This window comes from Xiphophorus couchianus, chromosome 24 (assembly GCF_001444195.1).
Source record: "Xiphophorus couchianus chromosome 24, X_couchianus-1.0, whole genome shotgun sequence".
NCBI lineage: Eukaryota > Metazoa > Chordata > Actinopteri > Cyprinodontiformes > Poeciliidae > Xiphophorus > Xiphophorus couchianus.
In genome coordinates, this window is record NC_040251.1 from 12948812 (window position 1) to 12974099 (window position 25288).

The 25288-nt window shown below is 38.4% G+C and overlaps 1 long non-coding RNA gene across 1 annotated transcript in view; it reads right to left on the minus strand.

Annotated features, from left to right (window-relative positions):
• Window positions 1–2276: 2276 nt before the first annotated feature.
• Window positions 2277–25288, minus strand: part of LOC114140298 (uncharacterized) — a 79508-nt gene continuing 56496 nt past the window's right edge. Inside the window, exon 3 of the long non-coding RNA XR_003594542.1 lies at window positions 2277–2446. This is a non-coding gene — a long non-coding RNA (uncharacterized LOC114140298). The remainder of the gene's footprint in view (window positions 2447–25288) is intronic.

Genomic DNA, 25288 nt, shown 5'->3' on the forward strand with positions numbered 1-25288 from the left:
TGTTGGTGGAGACAAACATGAATCTAATTTTACAGTTACATAAAACCTTTCATAGTTTTTTTTGTTTATTTTTTTCAAACTGTCATTGAAGTAGTGTGGAATAAGCCCACACCTCAATCCCAAACAGAGATATGTGTTTGGGAATATGAACAATTTGGATGGCGGCATATATAGATTATTTCAAAAGTCTTAATTAAACTGGATCTTCATGCGTCAAAGTTTACTTTTATCTTAAATTAATAAGTGTTACTTAAATCTTTAGTAATTATTGTGACATAGCAGCATTTTAAGTTATCAAAAATCCATTTAAATGTGTGATGAGAATTTTAATTAGATTCACCAGTTTAATATATATTGAATAATAAGTTGGGACATTTGAAATATACTAAAAATAATATTTGATATCACGTATCACTGTAGGCTGTCAATGACAGGAAGGTCATTTTAAACTTGCTCTAAGGAGAAAAATAAAAAAAAACAAAGTATGGAGCAGATGGAAGAGGGTATAATAGAAGAGAAAACTAAGGGAGTCGATTAATCATGCCAATAAATGGTAAATATTCATCAATTTTCTTTCATTTACAGAATATGTGGGTGGGGATCAAGGATCAAGGCAAAGCTGTCAGCTGGCCTGGATGTGGACGTCATGGTAGGATGTGCTTTCTATTGGAGTTTCAAACTTTAAGATATTATGTGTCAGATGGCAAACTTATGATGAGTAGAACTTCATACAAATAACCTGTTGCACTGGCCCCACATTTGCTAAGATTCTGATATTTTTGTGCTACATTATGTTGACATATGACTTATTTTAATTAAATATTTTTACTTAATCTGCTTGAGAACCTCGTAAAGTGAGAAGGTAGTGCTCTCAAAAATAATAGAAATTGTAACTTTTGGTTCAACGAATCAACCTCTTAGGACCTCAGGAATCTGTTTTACTTGTTACAGTTTTAACAGATTGACCTCGAATGCCACAGAAGTTATTGTTATTCCTGCTAAAGCACTTTAGAAGAGCCCTCTCACAAAACCAAGTCCAGGCTGCTGTCAATTGTACAAGGGAAGAAATAATTTATTCCCCATTTTGCGAATCCACAGTAGCTTAAATTGAAGCCAAAGTCTAATAAAATAAATATATTCACAAATAATACCAAAGCCTTTACAGCATGTTTGAGATGCTATATATGTTTCTTTTTATGCTCATTTATCCCTTGTAAAGAGAAGAACTGTAATTATAAATGTTATTAGTAAACTGGTTTATTTTTTGAGCATATAGAGGTAAAAGAAAGGTGGCAGTAGCAACTGGATGTAGTTTTAGCAGCATGGAAGGTGTTGGCACCAGTAAGTAGCCTAAGTATCAGTGGCCCCTGGCTACAACCACCAATGGTTGTAAGTAAAGCTAGCTTAAAGCACGACTAGACCATAAATGCCAATAAGCTCACACAAGGCAATGATATAACAGCAAAGAATCGTCTTCCCTCTACATCTTGTGGAGGCAAAGATAAATCCAGAGACTCAATGACATAAGGTGCATGTGCTCTATATTCCATGTTTGAAGAACAGCAATTGAACTTTTTGATCATAATAAAGACATATTTAACTGAAGAAACAGTTCGTCCTGGACTTATTCTGTTGGATTTTGGCTGATTATTGTAAAATCTCAAGGGTTTGTGTTTATATGAGCTCTTGTTTTCTTGCCAAAGCAAAAGAATGAGAAGTATGACCTTAAATTTCTAATTCAGAGCAGATTCTTCTCTTTGTAAGACTTCCTGTTTTGGATTCTCATTACATCCATGAGTTACAGTCATGATTTGTGTTTAGAATTAATGTGGGCATGCTCTACTCAATGCATGTCAGAAAACCTTGCACAGCCTCCTGTAAAAACATTTGACACTCAAAGTTGGTGGTTGCTGGCAGAGTACGTCTTTAAGAGTCTACATGCCCTGTAGTCAGCTGTGCTCTCAGTGCACGGGGGCGCAGGGGTCCTGTAGCCCCGTCTGTGTCTGTCTGCCATTAAGATGTCGCCACTCTGGCCCACAAAGCCGCTAATAGCAGGGTCTTGAAGGAGGCTGTTTTACACAAGGGGAATCTGTGGCCACAACAAGGTCACTCTTTGGTTTGGAGGGAAGACGTAGAGGTCTGCATACCATCTCATAACCCGCCTCCTGTGTGCTACAGTGCACTCCAGAAGAAGAGTACACGGCAGCTAAGTGCACGTTGGTGATAAATGATACGTCTCCGTATTTTGTTATCTGTGTAAGCCGCCGTACCTGAGGTTTCAGTTTCTGCTTGGATTATAGACAGTGCAGAGAGGGCCTCACATCTGGCAGGCTGGCTGTCAGCCCGCCCCGGTGATGGGGTCCAGTTGTGGCAGTGGGCTCCAGTTGTCAGCGGGGGGAGGGCCGAGTGGAGGCGGTCCAGCTGGTAATGCTTCATCCTGCCAGACCTAAATGGAAGAAAACAGAATAAGCATGTTCAAAAGTTAACACATGCTGTTTTATTGCACATTGTAGATAACCTTTACTTTTAAAATGTAGGGGAAGAGAGAAGGCTTTTGATTGGTTTAAAGTCTACAGAATAAGACTTTAAAGCTTTAAAGTACTCCCTAAATCCTAATTGTGGAGATGTAAGGCCTTTATGTAATACATGAATGTTCAACACTAAATTTCATAAGAACTTGTATGCCTCTTTGTTTTTTTCTTGTTGTAACATCAATAGCCCTTGGGGACTCAAATAAACCTGAAAAAAACGTTTCTAAAATGATGATTTAAGTAAGTCACCAAAGTCTGTGGAGAGCTTTTAGATGGCTGATCACTTCTGGAAAGGTGCATTGCTATTTTGTATTATTTTCATTTGCAAAAAAAAAGGTTTTCAACTTGGTTCACTTAAATCCTAAAAGCTTTAAAAATGGTAACCGTTTCCAGACTGGTGGGGTGTCAGTGATTTTATTTCTCATCTGTTCTTAAATTCCTTTAGATCGCAGCCTGATGTCTTGCTTTTAGAGATCTTTTAGCCCATTCCTGCCTTGTTGCTAGACAAGAAGAGAAATTGGTTAAAAAACGCTTTTTGCATTTACCTAGGTTCCCTTCATCTGAGATTAAAATGTGCTTCATAACCTGAACTGTTGAAGTGTAACCAAAAAGTAACAACTAAAGAAATCAATAAGGGGATCAACACTTCTTCACAGCACTGTAGCAGACAGCTAATGTGTTCCTGAACAAGGCAGATGCTTTTTCTGGAGTCAATCCCTGGAAATGACAAAGGAACATTCTGCTCCTCCATCTGGCCTCCACAGCCTACCTGGATGGGGAGAAGGAGGAAGGACAGGTTGTAGGGAATGCAATTAGGCGAGGTAAGAAGTGAAGAAAAGAAAAAGAAGAGAAAGTTCTGCCCAACTGGCAAAGGAGTAATTGAGAGAAAATAGAGGAGAGACAGTTCAAATCAAGTCAGCACATGTTGGGAGCTATCAAAGCGGCTGGCTGTGAGAGATTTTTGTCACGTTAAAAGGACCATAAAAAGCAAAGAAACTGGTCCAGCGGAGCTAGTGGGTTCAGAGCTGGGTTTACTGGAGGAGGACAACACACTCTGCAGGCCTCTGAGCTGAGCTGTGTATCATTTGGAGTTTGCCTTTGTTTCCTTTCTCTATGGAAAAGGTATACATCTTCCGTCAACTGTTCCATGAGTCGGTTCTCTCCTCCGACCAGGAGACGCTGCCATGCATAAACGCACATGCACTCATAAACACAATGATGCGAGGAGGCCATTCCTGCCAAGATACATAATCATATCTATGACTGTGGAGATGGTCGGTCGGAGGCAGGTTGATGACATCAGAAAGACACCAATGGAGGAAAGAAAATCCTGGAACCTGCACATGCATCAGTTCAATTTAAATGAGCAAAAAGATCACAAAACAATCACACATGTTTTAAAAGTACAAATCTAACATGGCATTTTTATGCATAAAACTAATTTTTGCCCTTCTTTGTGTTGGTTTATCACATAATCCCAGTGAAGTTTGAGATTATTTAGCAAAATGTAGAAAACAATTTTCTTATCTCAGAGTTTACATTGCACACAAACACACCTTTAATTATTTTTCTGTTGAACTACACACTCTGTACTGCTTAAACCAACAGCCAGCAGCATTCAGACATTGTTCCAAGCAATTCAAAACATTTGATTTGTGGGTTTCTGACTCAAACATTTCAAAGATTGAACGGCTGTGAAAAAACAGCTAAGAAAATGTAGGTCAAACCAGAAAGATGAGAGTCAAGAGATGCCACAGTAAGCTCATTCTGTAGGACAGATTCTTATCTCAAATGGAAGAAATATGCAAGACTGTCTTTATTGAATCCAAAACCAGGGTAAATTTATTTTCTGGACCAGCGACAGTGTTAGGATCAGTGACCCAGAATCAGTCCCAAACATCTACTAGTGAAAACATATTTCATTTTCCAAAATAAATGAAGCAAAAGGAGGATAATGAAGGATGCACTCCAGTTAGCTAAAGTGACGTGAAGTATTCAGGAGATTGGGTGTACTTGCAAGGTATATTGAGCCTATAATCATGGTTTTTACTGTCATGAAAGTGGTTCTCTTTTGCTGAGAACATATAGACTGAACACATAACCAGTTCTGGACCAGATTGTGTTAAGAGCTTTGGATTAAATCATCCATGAAAAGCTCCATCCTTTCAATGATTTTTATTCCTGATGATGTCTGAGGGAACAAACTAAGGCTGACCTAATGGCCTAATGTCGGACAGAATTAATTCGATGTCCGCCACGGCAATTTATAAATACTCCGACGTTTTTTTTTCTCACATTAACCATGGTCTTCAAAATCAATGAGGCACATTTTGATGATCATCACTGGCTCAATGAGACACTGTTGCTCAAGCACATAAATCGTGCAGATGATTACTCTCCCCACCTGCAAATACTATCAGATCTGGTTTGTTTCTATGCCAGTAATAAGCACCTGAGACAGCCAAGTTCAGATGGAGAGAGACCAAAAGGTATGAACTTCAAGATGATGAAATCCATGCAGCACACAAGTAAGTCAGGTCTGAACATTGTGTGCTTCTGCCTCATACTTGCCCCATTCACACACACGCACATGCTCGCATAACTCTGTTACGCAACTTGCTTGGTCAATGATAGCAGGTGAGCAGTTTATGTTTGGCTTTGGCATTCAATGTCAGAAGGAAGAAGACATTTTAGCAGTGTCCCCACAACTTAGAATGCCTCATCACAGATGATACCAATCAGGAATAACGACATACAGCTTTTAAGCATTAGAGTATGAGGACAGGATGACCCTAACCGCTAGTTTAAAACTACCGGTACAAGAATAAAAAGAGCCTATTTTGACTAAAAACATCCCAATGGACTATGTTTTTTTAACCAGTGTATGTTTAATGCCTTTGCTCATCCCTCAGACTGAAAGCTTTTGACAGGCTTTTGCATCTTTCCACAGGGCTACAAATGTTGATAGGCCTGTTTTGAAAATGCTTTTGTTAAATTGTGGAAAAGTACATTTTGCTTCAGTGAGACGACCTTTGGGGAAGGGAACAAACATCATAATCTTGTTGTTTCTCCTGTTCTAAGTCAAGTCTGTATTGACGGGAAATACATTTTCACCAAATGCAGCCTTCTGCTCTGCCTGCTTGCAGCCACCATAACAAGGTGGCATAAGAAAAGATGATATCTAAGGAAAATGATGCTCTCACACTATTCTGTATGTCAAATTCTGAGTTGTCAGAATTTGACATACAACACACTGGACAGTAAATAAAAATTATGGACCCTATTATTGTTTTCTAAAGTAGGTTCTTTAGATCCAAATGAAAGAAGAAATTAGACAGTTACAATGAATGAGTAGCTTTTATAAAAATAAGTAAAGGCTTACTGATATCAACGTGAAACAAGTTAAGAATCACAGGAGAACCATCAGTGGACATTAGAAGACACCAGCAAAGAATGATGGAAACTAAACGATGCTGGACAGGTTGATCAGTGGACTGAACACAAATGGGTTGTGAGCCAAATGAGGAAAAGCTGAGGGAAAGTGAAAATAAACAAAAAAACTACATAAGATCTAAAGAACCTGAACGAGTAGAAACCAGAACACAGCAGCAAAAACAGGGAAACGGTAAATAAACAGGTGAGATAGTTATGAATTAGACAATAACCTTGGTGTAAAAGAGTCAACTAAAGATTACAACACAAATCAGAAATACTGAAAGAACAGAGTACAACTCCAGGAATCCCAAAACTAGATGAACCAAATAAAGACGACAAAAGTGACAAAATCAACGTAAAAACCCCACGTGTGTGTGTGCGCCATAAAAACTTTGTTTTGCAAAACTGAGAAAAGTATTCTCAATTTTGCCATTTCCATCAACCTTTTGTAATGCAATACATCAAACTACATGTTAAAAATGTTGCTGGTTTGCTAATGAACACAATGAACATGTTACTGTGTTGTAAAACAAAATAAGTATCTTTGCACTATGACAACCTGTCTTTCTGTTTCTCGTCATATAAATCAACAATTTTTCATCCTTTAGGTATTCTAACGTTTATATATTTACACTTACTGTCTACTCTTGTAAGCATATGAAATTGAAGTCAAATTCCTTGTGAGTGTACACAATCTTGACCAATCAAGATGATTCTGATGCTAATGAATGTAGTTTGTGATTTGCGTTAAGTATTGCTGCTCAGTCAGACTGTAAGGCTTCCAATGATCAAAAGTTTACATTTTCATCTTCATTTCAGTTATTTATGGTTGCAGCAAAACCAGCCTAGAGCGTACAATAAAAATGAAAAAAATTTTTTTTAAAAGTAGTTGAAACCCAGTGAAAATTTACCAATATGGTACCACAGTTTTCCTATAATTCCTGAGATCATTCCTGTCCTGGACAAATGTACAAATTCGTGTGGAAATCATGGAATTGAAATGACATTTTCATACACCTGGATAAGTATGCCCCAAATTCTGACTTTATTTCCTTTTGCGAATGTCTCTTATGACCAATAATATCACAGTCTCTGGCAGACCTTTGGAGTCAGAAGTGACATTCAACTCCACTGGGTGTCCCAGTCCACCTGTAATATCAAAAGGTCACTAAGGGAGATGTCAATCCCATCTCTACTGCCTCATAATTTAAAATCGTTTCCCGGCTGTTCCGAGTGCCAAGGGACGCCTGAGGATTGTCGGCACCTGTAGACCCACGCATGTATGGCAAAGAACGGGCCCAAAAAATTCTCCTTTAGGCTGAGGTTTTACAAATAGGTTGGTGCTGTTAGATAGATCAACCACTGGAATTTAATTTCAGATATATTAGCCTCTGGAGATCTCAGCAAAAATACAATAAAATACATGAGGGGTGAGGAATGTGTCAGTGAATTCCTGCAGATGAATTTGTGTGTGTGTGCATCTTGGGAGAATCTATATGGATCCAGGTATTATTTCTCTCCACAGGTGGGTCCAAACACACAAAGGGGAAGTTACATAACAGCTCATAACTTACCGATAAAACATAACGAATGTCGGGGTGTGTGTGTGTGTGTGTGTGTGTGTCACTAACCGGAGCCACTAGCTGACCCACAAAGTTCTGCTGCCAGAGTCAACATGTGCTTTGTAAGCAAGTGTTGAACTTGGAAGCAGGCATTGTTACTTTCAGCAGGGATTTGATTATGATGTGGTGTACGTATGAATGAGGAGAGAAGCCGTGTCGCGGCCAGCTCAAGTTTTATGTCACTCCTCCATGTGCTTCGTATTAAGGCCTTGTTTTATATTTTGTGGTTTTTGTGGGGAGGTGGAGGCGCAGCTGAATTGACTCCTCAGCTTGTTTTTAATGGAGTGCCGCTGGCTCACATGTCAATTATTAGAGATTTGAAGCTGTTACACTGAAGCTTTGATTACTGGGAAATGTCTTGATTGACAGGGGACCTGATACTGGAACATATGATGTGTTGAATGAAAGGAGAGTAAACCAGTACCGCTATGTAGTGAGAGCACTTCATAGCTGTTGAAATAAGCAGTCGGGCCAGGCTTTTCACCAGAGACAAATTTTAAGTGATAATATTTTTATGATTAAGTCCAACTGTGGTGATGGAAAACAGAAAGTTCACCCCATATCTTATATCTTATACAACATGATATCAAAATATTTCTAAATATTTGGCAGAATAAAGTAGGCGCACTCTTGACCTAGATGCTGCAAATGAAAGTGTATTGCCTCCTAGGAAAGAGTTAAAACATTAGCAGCCTAAATGGAAGCAATTGATGCTGCACAGTAAATATGAGAAGGGTTATGAGGCCATTTTACAAACAATTTTCACTCTATCATTCTACTGTGCAAAACACTATTTTCAAGGGGAAAGCAATTTAAGGCAGGTACAAATTTTTCCAGTAATGGATATTTTTGTTAACTCATCCCAAAGTCAGGGCAGTACAGATTGTAAGGGGCGTTCAAAGAGCTGCTAAAGGTGGCATTTAGTTTTTTTTCAAAATTTCTTCAAATTGGAAGAAGGTACAGAGATTTTCTTTTAAAAACTGGTAAAGACAAAATTTTAATTATGCCCTGAAGTATAACAACTCTAAAACTGAAAGAGTTTCTCTCTCTTTATGATCACTTTATCTGGGCAGGATTATGTACAGTGGGTTTTTTACCCTCGTTGCATTAAATGCTTTAAGACCAAAAATAGATTTTTGTTGTCTTATTGTTGTCTAACAGCTGAGAAGGTTTTATTCTTGGAAGAGAAATCTAAACAAAAGTTAACAATGGTGGTGCTGACAGCAAAAACACACTGTCAGCATTTGCCTTGAAATGGCTCGTCTGCCACAACAAAGTCTTTATAACTTCTGTATTGCACAGCCAAATAGTTCATCAAAATACGGTACTTCTGGAACTAATCTGACAGTTTGGCTTGCCATGAAGCTAATACATTAAAACGTTCATCTCAGCATCCCATATGCTGGACAACTTCAAAGCCCTTCTTTTGAAGTGTGTCCTGACAAGTCTAGAGGTTCTAGAGACGCCTTAAAGAGACCCTCTCTGTTGCTCAGGGAAGAACATACAGAATGTACAGTTCGAAGTGGTAACATAAATCTAGGTTGTGCACTGCTCTGAAGAAGCTGCATGACTTCACAACTGTGCTAGTCCGTGCGTCATAACCAATAAATTTGCTCTAAACAAAACAATAAAAAAGTTCTTAAAAGTTAAGAGTCCATCTATAAATGCGGATGTCCAGCAAAGAAACAGTTTGTTCTAAAGATTGATATATAGTTTCATTTATGGTGGTTTCTCCTCCTTAAAAATGCCACGACAATTACACACTCCTAGAGTGATAGTACCACCATTCTACGGGTTCATGGTGTCTTTTTGTCTGTTCTTTTTATTCTGTGACTGGACAATGGGATATTGTTAATAATCCTTCTGCCCCAGGAAAGACGCTTAATGAAAAGGCTTCTGCCATCGCTGCTGCTACATAAACAAACCGGGTTGGTAAGGAAACAAGACAGTAGTCATTAAGGATTAGAGTCATGTTTGCTCGCCTAAGGGTTGCTGAGTGAGGATTTCCCTGATTGTCAGGCAGCGGAAAGCAAAGCGAAGAAATGCTGCGAACGCAAAAAAAGGTTAACTCTGACAGCACAGCAATCATCAAGACAACAAATCAATGTTCAAAGTGTGTACAAGTCAATATGAATACATTAAAAGCACAAGCTTTCACTCTCTGACAAGCATGTATTTACAGATTCACCGCTTTGTTGGTTCTGGACGGCTCCAGGCTAGCTTTACCTGACGCTCCAGTTGAGATCGTACATGTATCTGAATCTGTAACACTGCTTGTCAGCATCTAAACCTCAGAGAGTCTCAAACACAGAGTTTTTACTGGAAAAAGCCAATTAAAGTGGTTTACAACTTTAATTGTAAACCACTTTAATTGTAAACCACTTACAATTGGAAGTGGAGGAGATTATACCACTGACTGTTTGACTGTGTGAAACGATACATGCCTAAACTGCTCTGCAGGTGAATACGGTCACCAACAGAGGAGTTTCAAGGGAAGATACAAGCAGTAGTTTTATTTTATCTCCAATTCTGTAAACTCACCACCAATCTGTGTGTAAAGCAACGATATGAGCAAACATGCATCTTGTACAGAACTAGTCACCTTGCTTTTCCTTGCTGACAGGAAAGCTAAGATTTTCCTTTATGATGGAGAGTCGTGCCACAGCATGCCATGCTTCATAAAATTAAATATTGTCTTTGCAGGCAACTGAGGGCAAAGCCTTGCTGCTACAATAATGTGTGATTTGAACATTCAAACCAACGGTTGTTAAAAATAAGAGAAGCATGCAAAGTCAACAATGACTGATTACAAAGTGTTAGGTCAAAAAAGTGAATGAAACTCTGGTCAATTGTAAACAGTGACAAGTAAAGTTAGAAGAAATTTTTTGAGGGAGATTTAAGTTGTAGGTAACTATGACTTAATGCTTACAGGAAAGTAGTGAAAGTGACTTATAAGATGTTTATGAGAATTTTTTTAATGTTTTGGATGTAATTAAAATGTGCTTTAATGCAAAAAATGGAAACAGAAATGTTACTATTGCCTTGTGTTTTTATTAGCAACTGCAATCAAATATTTTGCTCCATAAGAAATCAGATACATTCATTTTAACACACAGGCGATAATCTAAAACACATTTCTGAATCCTGGTGGCACAGTTTTCTCTTCTGTGCAAACGCATCCTTTATAAAAGTTCATGAAATAACAAAAAGGAACGCCTACACGTTTTTGGATCTGCAGCATGCACGTCTGCATCTGTCCATGCATGCAGGTAATCAGCTCATCCACTGCAGGGTCTGCTTCAGCTGACATGCTCGCCTGATCTTCGGCTCTGTTATTGTAAGATCCCTTATCTGAATGAGAACTCACTCACACTGATTGTCTGTTCTTCAACTTTCACTTAAGGAACAATTGAGAAAACAACTGTAGGAGGATAAGGGCTGAGGAGAAGTATAAAGACACACAAAAAAGGGGACGTTGGTAATAAACGAGGTGAAGTCTGCAGCAGATTGATAAATGATGAATAGGCTCATATGTTCCCAGATGTGTGTGTATGCATGAGGTCAAAACTCACGCAGAGCAGATGCACGGGATCCGACAGGAGAGTATTTACCGTTGTTAAGCTGAAGGATTTAAAACAGGGCCTCACGTCATGCTTGCGCAAAACCTCAGTGTGCATGATCCATTTCCAGCAGAAGGCTTCTCCTCAGGGCTTCTCCAAATTATTTCACCAGCATTTGTAACTCACTTCACTACAACATCCCACACGGCTTTTCTGTCTTAAATCTCAGTTCTCGACTGACAACAGCTTCTAAATGATTTTCAAAAAGTGATTAAAAAGATACGCAAAAGAAAGTTTTACATTTTCAATGTTCATTTTACATTTTCAACCCTCACTGCTTTCTGGATCCAAAAGCTGCAGAACAAGAAATAACCAGAAGATACATTGAAATCCATTAGTAGCGTCTCTTTCACAGTTTTGTTTGCCTCCTCAGCATGGTGTGTCTGGACAGACAGCATCGTCACTCATTGGGAGGGCTGTATATCTGTTTTTCTTTTATTAGGACCCCAAACCGGAGAGCTCAGGAATTAATGAAGCTGAAGGTGTTAACTTCATCATCTGCTATTATTCCAGCTCTGCATCATCTGGGATGTTTTTAACATGTAAAAATGTGCCGAAGGCTCAAGATATTTAGAGGATGCTTTGCTTACAGTCTAACATACGGCCAAGTGTTGGAAACTCTTCAAACACCTTGAATATTTTGGCACTGTGTCATGCAGGACTCTCAAACTTTAATGCTCTCTATTTTAATGGGATTTGTGTGATATGACAACAATGTGGCATATCTGTAAAGCAAAAAGAACAGAGAAATGTGTTTTTAAAAATCTGAGGTATTCTACCTCCTTTTATGCTAATACCAGAGCAACCAATTGACCAATTGGCTGCATTATGGTTGGGTATCTATCGAATCATTTATCATTTATCGGGATACAATTCTGATCAAGACATTAATTATCAGGTTTTGCCACACATCCACAACTGGATTAAGGGCTATTTTAGGCAAAGCTAAAATCTTTATGTGCTTTGAACTGGACCACTAAAATTGACAGTTTTCTTAACTTTTTTTAACATTAATTTTGATCCCATGTGACCAGAGGACCTTCTTAAATTTACATTAGAGTCAAACTTTATATAGGTGACTTCGATGATATTGCTACACTGGATTTTACTTAAGATTTGATGCACTTCTTTGTGTTTGTCTATTGAATAGAAAGTTTTTGCTTGCAACAGGACAAAATGTGAAAAATTCAAAGCACGTGAATACTTTTGCAGGACGCTGTACTCTAAAAATAAACCACTAGACACAGTTACATAAGCACTGTGTCTTGCTGCTCCATGTCACTTCATTTGCCATGTTCTATTTTCAGTATTTATAAAATCCTTTTATGACCAGGAGTTATGGAAATTCAGGAAAAAAAAGGGATTATAAGAAGTTGTCTAATGCTGCTAAGCTCCTTAATACAGCACATACAGAAGTGATTCATATACTGTGCATGGTCTGAGGTGAGAGTAATGCAGTTCAAAAGCCAGCTTGAGTTATACATTGCAGTGATGCCTATATAAGGAGAAACTGTGCTCCTGCAGAGCCGCTGCCGTGCTGGAAGGTTAATAGTATGTTATGTCAAAGTTTAAAGTGCTTTTGTTGTGGCTGCTTTTCTCCCAAATGGAACTCCCTCTATCCTGTAGGATATTTTTACAAGCTTAAACAATAATACTGATTTTGCACGTTAAAATACCCTTGCTGTTGCTGATAATCAGGAAGAAGTCAAGTTTTAAGCTTCTTCTGTCAGGTTGCACACCCTGTTTAAATTCATACAGCCTTGAGCCATGGTACGGTTGTTTTTTCAGCTTTAACACATTTTAATGTATATGATTTATGATCATGTGGCCTTTAGAGGAAACACATATGTGCAAAAAGGCAGGGGATTTTTTTTTTAGGCTTCCAACCATCAAGTCTCTACAATGTCTATTATAAGTCAAAATTAGACGATTCAATAGTGTTTGAATACGAATTAAAGCTGTGCTGTATAATTGTGTCATTATAAAATCTAGGAAGGAAGAATTTAAAGTTGAGCACACAGTCTCTACAAGCTCAGCATTCAGCCTTAAGTCATAAATGATTGATTGATATCCAATAACACTGGTGCATTTTAATTTGGAGGGATTTTATGATAATATGTCATAATATGTTAAAAGAAACAAAAATCTTGAAGAACAAAGCATAAAGAAAACAAAATTGACTTTCCATTGCTTAAAACAGCATTAATTTTAAAATACAAGCCTTTTGTGTCATGTCTACTAAATATGGAAGTCACCACCATATATGATGACGTACAATCTAGAAATTTCTTACGGCAATCACAAAACAGGAAATGTAGCTAATTTTTCAATAAGATTATGTTGAATGAATGTGTGACTGACATGGTGGTTTAAATCATTATTTATTGCTTATAAAGTCTATACACTCAAGTTCATAGACATTTCTCCTGACTATTTTTACTCCAGTCAAAGAAAACTTCATTTGATGATTGACCCTCCAGACATAATTCATTTCTGGCTGCATTCAGTTTCTTTCTTTCGGTCATGGAAATTATTAAACACTCTCTAAAGCTACAAGACTCAACACATTTAGAAAGAACTGTTGTAAATATGACCCTTTATTTATACTTAATATAATTATAAGTGTGGTTAAAATTCTCCAAATCATCCACTTTGCCTATGTAACAAATACAAAACATTACTCTTTACTGCCTGTAACAAAGGTTTTGAAGTGGCCTATTCAAAGTTCAGACGTAAATCCAATTCAGACTGTGTGGTACAACACCAAAAGAGGTTGTCTATGCTTAAAGAGCCTTATAATGTGGCTGAATTAAAACAATTTTCCAAATAAGGGTGGATCAAAACTTCACCACAGAGATGTAAAAAACTACATTTTCCACTTTCAGAGACACTAAAACGCACCACCAAGGGTGCCGGCAACAAGTCACTGAAGTTACGGAACATGGCTATTACTTTTTACATGTTCTAGATAGTTTTCTTCCTGCTTAGTAAATGTAGTCTTAGCTAAAAGAAAAGCAAATACAGTGCACCGTGGTGTACACTGCATTTCAGGTACAAGTGTACCTGAAAACTGCTGACATTGTTTAAAGGAAAGCATCCATTCATTAGTTCCTCAGAACATGATGAACATCTTTTCCAACCCTTTGCCCCCGAGGAAACTACTGCTTATGTAAAAAGTGACAAAATGCCAGAAACAAATCATTCCTCTGTTGATTGGCTTTGGATTTCATGCTCACTTCACGGGTTGTGTGGGTAATGAGCCGTGGATTCATAGGAGTGAAAACAATTCACAATGAAGCTTGTGCGGGTGTGACATCGCACACCTTGTCTTTGCACAAGCACCAGTAGGAGACGGGCAACAAATGGCCCGATTGTCTCCGTTAGACACACACAGGCACGTATCCTGCACTGTAAAGGATATGTAAGTCCCTGAGGTATTTCCTCTGTCTAAGCTGTGAGATGACAAGCTGTCAGAGTCTGGTGATTACTGTTGTGATAACACTGTAATGTAGACTGGGAACGAAGATGTGCTGGACTCGTTTTCTGCTGCTCTGCAGACTTGTGTGGTCCAACAAACATCTACAAGTCTCAGTCACAATGACCCTTTTGTCTCTTGTGGACGAGTCAGATAGATGGAATGAATATGGGAGAAGATAAAGAACCAAGAAGTGAAATAAGTGAATAGGAAAAGAAAATAATGGCACATGCAACAACTGATAAAAAAGGGCAAATTACAGCATTAGTTTATATATAAAGTGCAGATTTATTGTGGGGAATTATCGGTAGGATAAGAATTATGCTTCGTTATCATACATGTTCCAACTCCTTTAGCTTGAAATGCAGACTTAGTAGTTCTGATCCAACCATTCATTGAATCTGTTTACACCCAAGACAATCAAGTAAAAGGTGATGCTAATTGTATTTTCCACTTTAGTTTACAAAATAATCTTGCTCAATCCTCAGCTGCAACAAGGAGAACCTACAAAATCAAATGTAAGCTGTACATTACTGACAAATCTAATATCTTGAATGAAAATTTTTTTACCTAAAATCCAGAAATCTCACTGCACTGCTTAAGGAAGTGTATGTCAAAATGCACACACAGCAAATAATTATTAAGCAGGAAGAGATTCACTTACAAAGGATAAGGCAGGAAATCTCAAGATACTATGATTACAAAGCAGTGGAAATGCCTTATATTTCTACACCCACTCACAAAAATACTAATCACATGAACTTCTTCAAGTCTCAATAAACATCCCAGCATCCTTTACTTAATGTCACATTTTCTTAAAGCCTGGCAATTTTAGTTCTGATCCTTTTCTAATAAGTGATAACTAAGTTTACTGAGGACAGCAGCTCTATTTTCAGTTGGATATATCATTAAAACAGTAATAGTAATGCATTAATTAATAAACTATTGCAATAGCTTTCCTAACTTAATTAAATATTTAGGTGAAACAAAGTTCAAGCATAAGCAGCATCTTGCAACAGCATAAATTGGTAATTTTATTATGCTACCTTTGATAAATTTGATCAGGATTTTATAAATTCAAGCTGTAAACGCAAAAGAAAATGATCCTGGGTTTCAAAATCAGTTGAACAACAACAACAAAAAAAAAAAAACTCTAGAAATGCTAGCTATTACAAGCTATAAAAATTTGTTTCTGATCAAGATTCCCAAGAAGAATGGACACATAATTAAACAAATATCAACTGGTTTATTATTGTGAATCAAACCTTTTCATAATATTAAGCCAAATCGAGTGATGACAGCCAGACACGTAGGAGGCTGCACAGTGCCAACCAGTTCAGTCACACAAGCTAGCTAGACCCACAAACACACGCCGACACAAATGCACACACACACCGACACAAACACAGACATAGACATAAATACCAAGACACACACGTGCAGTCTCATACACTGATGCGGGCGCAGAAGGCGCTATAAAAATAGATAGACCAGAACACACAGACAGGCACACTCATCCATAAAAACAGACAGATATTCACACAAAGACTGTGATAGATACAGGCACAGACACACTGAGCCCTCAGGTTATTCAGTATTGTCCAATGCCAACTTTTTGAGAAACGAAGGCGAAGCATCACAAGAGTTGGAGTAGATTCGGGCGGCTTCAATGTGACGGTTGGCTGCAGGCAACCACTGCAGGCCGTGTCTCGATGACAAGACCAGCAGGAAAACATTCAGAGGATCAACGTTTGTCAAGGAGAGAATGACAGGCAGGCGAGTTGAGACACACTCCAGTCACTGACAGAATCTCAGCTTAAATAAACAAGCCAGAAACTGGAGTTTGAGATTTTAAGCGCTATACATCTGTATGCAAGCAGGTTGGGCTGAGAAAAAGCACTATTCTTAGACATTTAAAACATTCTCTTTAAGTTTCGTATCAGCAACACAGCTGTTGTACCAGATGTTCATGATGTTTTTCCTCATTGTGTCCAAGTGTCTCGTGAATTAAATTAAGTCTTGCAGAAGATGCATTCTTTCTAAAACAGTACATTGATGCAAATTATGCATTTTTAAACAGAGAAGCATTTAATATTTTTTTTACTTATGCATATTTGTGTTTAAAAAATGGATAGAAATTGGTTACCACTAGTTCATTTGGAATTGCAAGAAGGGAGGGCTTTTACTTTGAAGAACTGTCTTTGCAATAACACGTTAACAGTGTGACAATAAGTTATTAAAGATAAGTTAGGTATATTTGATGTGTTCCCTACATGGACTGTGTTGCTAAAAATGGCTTTCTTTTAACTCAGGCTTTCTTCTTGCCACTCGTCTATACAGAACAGATTTCTTGAGTGTCTGACTAATAAAATATATTCAAGGTTGTGGTTGTAATGTGTCAAAATCTGTAAAAAGTGAGAGGTGTTAATGCTTTTCCAAGCCACTGTAACTCAAGACGCCTTTACATAGAGGTAGAATACCAAAGTACCTGTAGCCAGAGCCGGGTTTACAAGGATGTGGGCCCCTGGGCCGGAGCCACTTTTGGTGCCCTTTGACTGAGGAAAAATAACTTCCTATTGTTTTCAAAGAAATCAACTATAACTTAATATTTTTCAAATATTTTAATGTTGTTTGTATTCATAAAATTTGGTCAAAAGGGGTGGAGATTTATTGGTTCGTTTATTGTTGTCACAATAAATTTAAATTATTGTTGTTTTAACCCCATAAAACTATATGTTTTATTGTTAGTTTTACTATTTTCTCCACATTTGTTTATTGAAAATATCAATAAATTTGAAATATGATTAAATGCAGTTAATGTGTGCAGCTTAGTGATGAAAATCACATTTATGTGTGTGACAGATATGGTATAGAAGCATATTTCAAATGGACATGTTTTTCAAGAACAGTATTTGTTTGTGAGGCTATGATTGCTGTGTAATACAGTTACCTAAAAAAGTAATGGATAGATCTTATTGTCACTTTATCGTTAAGTACCACAAAACATTGTGATAAAACTTGAAGTCCACATTGTCCACCCCCATTTGAGTTTAATATCAAGTGCAATGTTTGCAAAACACACATCCATTACTTTCTAAAGTCTGGGCCAACCAGTTGTCTACAAAACATCAACATTTCAATTCTAAAGAAATCTTCTAAATGAATAATAATAGAGGTGAATTCCAGTAGCTACACGCTCTATAAGCCGCATGTGCATCCTATGCTTGCATGGTTTGCGTGTTTGTGTGGCTGCAAGCGGCCCCATGCCCTGATGAAATGTGAATAATCCTCAGGAGCGATAAAGCAATCCGGGAGGCCCCCCAGGCGCGCGCCACCCGGCCCAGCCGGGACCAAGTCGGGACCAGGAGCTGTAAGCTGCTTTCTCTGTGTCAGCCGCCACCACGTCGCACAAAGACACAGCCAGCACTGCTGGTGCAGCAGCTATAAGAGGACATGTATACACACTGACGTATTCAAAGGCAAGCAACTGCACCCGCAGATTACAGATCTGCTACGCATCAAAGCAAACTGTGAAAACTCTCTGCAAGGGGTATCAATGGAAGATTTCTGACATGCATGTCATAATTCTGTGGTGCCACCTTAAAAATAAGACCCTCCTTTGTGCTACAGAGCATGTCTGGTGTGGACTTTAGAACGGTGCAACACTGACACTAACAGGTAAAAACGAAGAACTGCACTCTGTAAAATTTAAGGTCGACCAGTGTTGATTCAAGTGTCTGGAAGAAGTTATTCTTTGCTTCACTATTATTTCCCATGAACGCAGTTTTACTGAATATATATTTCCTCTCTATTGCAGCAGTTGTCATTTTACAAATGCAAGCTGCATGCTTACTTTTGCATCTAAGAAAACCTAATTGAAAGTGGTTTCAATGCTTCTGTTACATTTATTTATGCGGTTTAACAGTAAAAGGAGAAGCATTCACGCTAAATATGGTGTATAATGTCGTGGAAAAGAAAGATGTGATCTAAAATTGCAGAAGATAAATAAAATGATCTGAGTGGAGCTGCAGGGGAAATTGCACAACTGAAGAGCTACAAGCTGCAGTTTCGCAGCCTGTTTACCATTTATGGCAAAGATGACACAGTGATTTCGGAAAATGCTCCTGCAGTCTAAAACTACACCCAAGGGGACACAAATCAGGAGTGCTCCCAGCTTGTTTTTCCAGCTTTCAATCTCTTCATGCATATCTTGGTAAGGGGATAAAAGACCTTCAAGATCAAGCACATCAGAATAATAACCTAAGGGGCCCGTGGGTGATAGGCAGGGAGAGATACGACAAGGACAGATTAGATAAAGCAGGAAAGATTTGGGACACAATAGAGGCGAGAGAGAAGGGAGATAAAAGGGTCAACAAGACACACTGCAGGACTGGGGCTTTGACAGGAGAGAGGATCTGCAGGGGAATTTGGGGCACATCAGATAATCCTGTGACAATGAAGTTAGACACACAGCACATGGCGCAGAACAGCTCCAAATAAAGGGAATTATTTCAATACTTTAAAAGCATTAGCGAAATAGGAACTTATTTTTGTGTTTCCAATAAACAAATTTACATTGTCTTCCAATTTTGGGGTTTAACACTTACCCAGTTGTAAGATTTCTTACTTTTAATCCTAATAAAATGTACAAAAACAGAAAAATAACAAAATGTGATACAATAAACCAGATATTCTGCAAAAGATTGAAATTTTGGGCCTTCTTTGAGTAAAAACCAGCACAGACCAGCTTTGGTCAAGATGTGCACCATCATATCTGGGGGTACATCTCAGGTCCCAGTTATCAGGTTCAAGTTCACAATCGTACAATCATAAAAACTGAGTGAGGATGGATTGTTGCCAGGAGGAAGATGGATAGTTTGGTTTTCAAAGCCGGTCAAGTAGATATGACCAAATATGGCCATAATGTACAGGACCATAACCAACACTATGCTCACTCTTGAGCATGGTGGTGAAAGGGTGAATATATGCACTTGTTTTGCAGCAACAGGACCCTATGAGCAACTCAACAACTGCATGTTGCACAGATTCCTCCATGCACAATGCCAAATGTGTAAGTGCCTGTTAATGACCAAAAACCCACAATGTCCACTTAAATAGCTCAAAACTGTGACTGGTGCTTAAGAAATGTGTGCAAGTCTGAAGCAAAATTAACTGCTCAAAATTTCTCTGGCAGAGGTAGAGGAATGCCAGGTGGTCTGGTAAAGTTTATTTTGGTTTGTTTGAAAGGAAGTTCCAATTGATCGATTGACTTTTGGAGGAGATGAGCGACTTTCATCCTGGCTGGTTTGCTCTCTATAAATGCTGCAGGTCTGCAGCGTGTTTAAAACAAGGTCTCGAGATATTTTGGCTGTGCTGAAAACCTTAAGTTTTCATCTTTGAAGACAATGTGGTTCTGGTTGAATCTTCTGACCATGACTTTCTGGGGCAGTTTATCAACAAATGTGAAGCCTTCACCTAAAAATTGAGCAATATTTAGGAAAGTATATCGGCAATTATGTTTCTATTTTCTAAACCCAAAGTCACTTTGCCTAAAACCACACCACCTGCAAATTGAAAACAAAAAAAGCCGTCAGTGAGAGTTGTTGCATTGGGACACAAAGTGGTACATGCTGTACATTACTGCTTGTATCTCTGTTAAGAGCTGCTAAATAGTACAGGCAGCAAATTATTGTGGTTTGTCACTCAAACACTTAGTGCAAAGCAGACTGGATCAAAACAGCTTATTGCAGATATTTCTCTGGGCTCCAACACCAAAAATCCACTGGCTTTGCCGTCTTTCACGTCTGACACAGAGTAGTCTGCTCTGGCAGAGAAAACGCCACTATTTCCTTCAGTGAGACAGGGGCTTAATAATAACAGATTGCGGGAGGGGAAATAGAAGGTATGTGCCAACATTACCAGTCCCAGGCAAAAACTTGAAAAACAAAAACTTATTGCTGTGGAGCCGTGACCAAATGACCAAACTAGGAAATGTTTGGAGCTTTTTATATAATTCCTTGACTTTGATAGATTTGATTGGTCATTATGTAGATGAAAACTTTGTCCAAGTTATGTTGTTATTACTCCTCATGTTTCATCTCAGCCTCAGTCAGCTTGTTTTAAGAGAAAACTCCCCCCCAAAAGGAGAGTCAAATGGTGCACCAATTACGCCACTTCCAGAAAGCGTTTAAGAGATTTTGCTTCGCCGGCGTCACATCAGCATCTTGTTGACGTCACATGTAACATGAGAATGCGAGTGTCTTTCGGAGCAGATGGTTCCAAAGCTCCAGCCAAGGTATAGCAAAGATAAACAAGGATGAGAAAGGATATGTTTTGGGAAAAAGAGACAGACCAGAAGTGGAAGCCCCTGACCTTTTTTATGTTGTTGATATTTGGGTTTAGACACTGTCCAGAAACACAACTCTAATATTTCTCATGGCTTCTGCTAAGAGATGTCGACAGGCCACACATAGTGTGAAGACTGGTACATGCTTTTGTTATTTTTCTCCAAGTGCTTTTAGCATCTGTAGCCATCTCTGCTTCGGTAGACTCTTTGTCCTCAGTGTTGTGGCATAAACATCATTGTTTTGGTTCAAAACAGACTGCATTTCCAACCATACATGCACATACATATTTTTGTCCACCAAACATGTGTTTTGGAGTTAAAGCCTAAATTAGTAGAGTTGCTGTCATCCTTACTGAGTAAAGACTGTCTTGTCATTCCATCAATTTCATAAAAGTATCCAGTTTTGGTAAAGATACTTATTAATAATTGATGCATCTGCATAATGATATCTTTTTGACCATTTCTAACCATTCTGCATCCTGCTCAAGATTGCAAATGAGCAAATAGCAGAAAAATCTTCGGGGTGCAGGTGAACTTTTGTTCTGCTTAATCACAATCAATAGAAGTGATCTGTCCAAGAAGACTGACTGCTGAAATTAAATCAAAAAGTGCTTCAAAGTTTTAGTGTAAGACTGTGCAGACTTTTGTAACCATGTCATTACAGTTTGGTTCATCTCCATTTTGGTCGGATACTAGAGGCACTGTCCTAACTAAAGGTCTTTATGTACTAGACTTCACTGCTATAAAATACAAACACACTAACTGTACCTCAGATCTCTGGAATAAACCACAAAGACTTTGAATAATACAGTCAGTAATGGGCGAAACATTACAAAAACCAGTGAAGAAGAAGAATAAGCTTAAAATTAACAGTTCTGCCTTTCAACAGTTATATGATTCATTCGTTGTTAACTGATGCTACAATAATGGTTCTTTTATTATTATCTTACTTGGCAGGTGGCCCAGAAGGTGGAAGCGTAAAAAATCCCATACTAAATTTGCATGAAGTTGCTTTTGTGTTGTGATGGAAAAATGACATTAAGGTCACATCTGCTAGTCATGTTATATGAAATGATTGTGAACTCTCACCAAAAGAACTATTTGGGTTACATGTAGAAGGTTGGAAGTTGTTTTCTACAGCTGCATCAGAATCAGACTGTCTCACCCCTTGTTGTTAATTCTTTATCCTTGGTATAAACTCATGTGTTGTCTCTGCCTGATGGAGCTTTTTCCAGACTTGTTTCATTACTGATTGTCCTATGAGCTCTCTGTATTGTGCGCAATATATGAATAAACCTGATTGAGTGATTTTACCTGAACAGTGCTTGGAAATAGCATTTTTTCCACGACAGTGTGAAAACATCTTCAACACCCACATGATTTTGAGGAGCTGTCCACCATAGTGACCTATTTAAAATCTTTCCCCCAACTTTGGAAAAGTAGCCATTTTCCTTGAGTGTAGCTATACACTCAAAGAAACAATCACAGAAATATGATGAGTCTCAGACTCATCATATTTATATCTACAGTCAGAGAAGAAACATGAAGGTTTAAAACAACTGGAACAGTGACTGAAATGTCAACAACAAAGACCCAAGCTGGCAGATTTGTTTGCCGGAAGCGATCTCTTTGTTTTCTATGAACTTTGCAGAGTTGCAGTTTTCTCAACTCAAAGTCACAAACTGCTTACTGCATACTGTCTCCTCAAACAACAAAGCTGTGAAATTAATCACAGAAAGGGAAACGAGGTTTCACATTCAGATGTTCCCAGCTGTTTTGAAACCTCCAGGGTCAGAAATCTGACTGTGCTCCTCTGGGAAGAGCTGAGATTTATGTGCTAAACAGTGTTTTTGAACACACCAATTCGAGTTTTGCGAAGTCTCCTTTAAAGCTGTTTACAGCCGCTCAGACTTGCACTCATCCTGAGCACCGCAAAAACCATCACATGGAGTTATGTGTGGGATTAATGGGGCAAAAACAGAGAAAAGAAAAACAGTTTATGTGTGCCAGACTCTTCTTCATCTATTCATTTCCTTCGTGTGTCTCATTATTTTTGGCCCTGCCAGGTTTATTCCTTGTCCATCTTCTTCGCCTCACCATTTTTTGTTTTGTTTTATTACTCACATATTTTGTCCTCATCTCAACTTTAAATTTGTCCCAGACTCATCTTTTTTCTGTCCAACAGTGCTTTTCCTGATTATATTTTAAACCATTCCCATTTTATTTTCCTAAATGTGAGCCGCAGTGTCTTTTTGTGGCCACATAGAAAACGCTACATCAACGGTCCCAGCATCTGAACAAAGACATCTGAAGAGACATTTTTTTACAGCATTTTGAGGTTTGATACACAAACTTGTAAGTAATTTCAGCAAACAATTGCAAAAGAGGGCCAGAATAGTAAAATCATGCTGTGAAACCCTTTCAATTCTAAGCCAAATAATTGGGAAAATGTTTAGTGCAAAAGAAGGTCATGTGGCACCAAAAAGGAATCAGGTTTCACTCAGAGGAAGCAGATGAGGATCAACAAGAATTGGCATAAGAAAGAAAAGGGTAGAGTGTGCGTTCATGTGAGCGCTCAGTCCTTCATTGTTGTGTTGTGCTGTGCCGTGTCATCTCCCGTGTGCCCATTAGCAAGATAAGCCTTTCACTGAAGTGCTGCCAGGCCACAGATAAAGAGCCACAGAGAAACTTTCTGTGAACATGCCGCTCCCGCAGAGTCCCAATTCAATAGTGCCAGACTCCCATCAACACCCCCCACTCTCCAAAATCCTCCCCATCCCTCCAGCTAAACTTTTCAGAAAAATAAAATACATTCTTGCTCTACTGCAAGGCTGGGTTTTCCTCCTGGAGGAATTCAGACTTGTTTACATACCTGAAACTTTTTTTCCCCCTTAGTATTGTGTAAAAACATTAAGTCACCTAGCAGTTTTCATATTTGGCAAAGGAAACTAAAACACGTACAGCAATTATGATTAACATTTTGATGGCTACATTGCTACAGCTAGTCTCACAAAAAGTCCTCAGATAAATTATGCTGAGAAAAGTGAGACTTTTTGTTTCTTCCTTTCACTTCCTTTCACTTTCACTTTTAGTGCACTAAGAGAGGATAGTGTGGAGAGATATTATTGATACTGAACTCTTTGGATGTCACAGCACATGTTATGTTTAGAGGAAGAACGGTCCAGTCGATCAAGGTAAAGTTTGCAGGAAGGAAGATCAGCTGCAGCTGATCCATAATTCTGAAGCTTGTGTTCTCATTTAAATTATGGAGATAGTGCAAATCACCCAGGTACTTAAGTCCTCACTGGTCTATAAATCACTGAACATCTCAGCACCAAAATACATTAAATAGCTGCTGGTTTTGTATCAAACTTCCGGACAACTCAGGTCTTCTGGTTCTGGTTCTACTCTGCATCCCCAGAACCAGAACCAAAACATGGAGAAGCAGCATTCAGCTTCTATGCTCCACAAATCTGGAACAAACTTCCAGAAAACTACAAAACAGCCAAAACACCGAGTTCCTTTAAATTAAGACTAAAACTCCTCGTGCTTAGAGCTGCTTTTGACCCATAATAAATGGGAACATTGAGCAACATACTCGATGTGTATTGATGATTTTGATATTGGCGCTCAACAAAGCATAATGTTTGTGCCTGGTTTTTTATGTTTTCATAATGTAAAACTCTTTGAACTGCATTGTTGCTGAAATATGCTACACAAAGAAACTTGATGATCAAACTTGATTGATCACGATGTGGGCTGTAAGAAATACTTTAAGACTTGAATGGAAAAATGTCCCTGAATTTCAATCTCAAGATTTCGCCCCCATCTGCATCTATTGAGTGACTGGTCAGAATTTTGTGGGCGTGTTTGTTTATGTGGAAAACAGCACCAGATACTCAACTTCCAGAAGTCGGTCTTCCAGTCAGAGAGCAGAATGGATAGCTTTGAGGAGCAATTGTCCGAGGCCGTGAGAATGTACTACTGTAGGACCCAAACACTGAAATCCCCCTGCTCAGTTGTGGTCTGATGCAACGTCCCACACGTAATTTAATTTCAGGACAATTTTTTCTCAATTTTCTTGCACGTGTGGGTTACTTAGGTTGGTGAGGAAAAGCAGTTGTTGGTTTTTTTGTCAACAGAATTATATTTACCAAGAAACACGTGGACATGTTTAATTATTATTGCATTCCGGTTTCCTTAATGGACCTTTAGGGCTGAAACAATTCCGCAAATGACTCAATTTGACATCAAAATAT